The following is a 1,196-nucleotide window of genomic DNA, read 5'->3' as shown; positions in this document are numbered from 1 at the left end:
AGGCAGGAGACTCTCTTGAGCCCAGGAGTTGGAGGTTGCTGTGAGCTGTGATGCCATGGCACTCTACCCAGGGGGACAACTTGAGGCTCTGTCTCAAAAAAACCCCCAAAAATAGGAGTTTGAAGTTGGTGTGAGCTAGGCTGACACACAGCATTCTAACCTGGGCAATATAGTGAGACTCTGTTCCCCCCCCCACCAAAAAAAAAAAGAATACAGAGACCACAAGGAGTCCCAGGTGTGATAGCAACTCTGCCTATGGGGAGGCCAGCAGCACCAAGAGGTTATAGCAAGAGGTTCCTCCCTCTTGGTGGGGCTAGTCCATTTTCTGTAAAGGGACACAAAGACTCATGCTTACATCAGGTCACCCAGTTCAGGATATGCAGCACTGCATCCTCATGCTCTGTCAGATGAAGACCTTACAGTCTGCCAAAAAAGAGGAGGCCCCACTGGCTGAGCAGAGAGGGTGGCAATCATCTCTGGGATGACTCATGGGGGGAAAGGCAGATGAAACAACAAAGACACAGCAAGTGGCTCCTACAAGTTATTTTACTTTAAACATATAGAAATCTACAAAAAGGAAGCTGCGTTCTATGGTTATCTTTTTTTTTTTGGACAGAGTCTCACTGTCCCCCCTGGTGGACTGCTGTAGCGTCACAGCTCACAGCAACCTCAAATTCTTGGGCTTAAGCAATTCTCTTGCCTCAGCCTCCCAAGAGCTGGGACTACAGGTGCCTGCCAGAACACCCGGCTACTTTTTTGTTATTGTTGTCATTGTTGTTTAGCAGGCCCTGGCCAGGTTTAAACCCACCAGCCCTGGTGCATGTGGCTGGCACCCTAACCACTGAGCTAAGGGGACCAAGCTTTTGGTTATGTCTTTTAAACAATGTTTTGTATTTACAAAAAAGTTTTTTTCCTAATTAAAAGCACCAGCTGGGCTCAGTGCCTGTAGCACAGTGGTTATGGCATCAGCCACATATACTGAAGGTGGCGGGTTCAAACCTGGCCTGGGCCAGCTAACCAACAATGACTACTGTAACAAAAATAGCTGGGCGTTATGGTGGGTGCCTGTAGTCCCAGCTACTTGGGAGGCTGAGGCAAGAGAATCACTTGAGCCCAAGAATTTGAGCTTGCTGTGAGCTGTGACGCCATGACACTCTATCAAGGGTGACACAGTGAGACTCTGTCTCAAAAAAAAA

Source organism: Otolemur garnettii, unplaced genomic scaffold (assembly GCF_000181295.1).
Source record: "Otolemur garnettii isolate 467f Iridium unplaced genomic scaffold, OtoGar3 scaffold00105, whole genome shotgun sequence".
Lineage (NCBI taxonomy): Eukaryota > Metazoa > Chordata > Mammalia > Primates > Galagidae > Otolemur > Otolemur garnettii.
The sequence above is the reverse complement of the archived record's forward strand: the minus strand, read 5'-3'. Positions refer to the sequence as shown.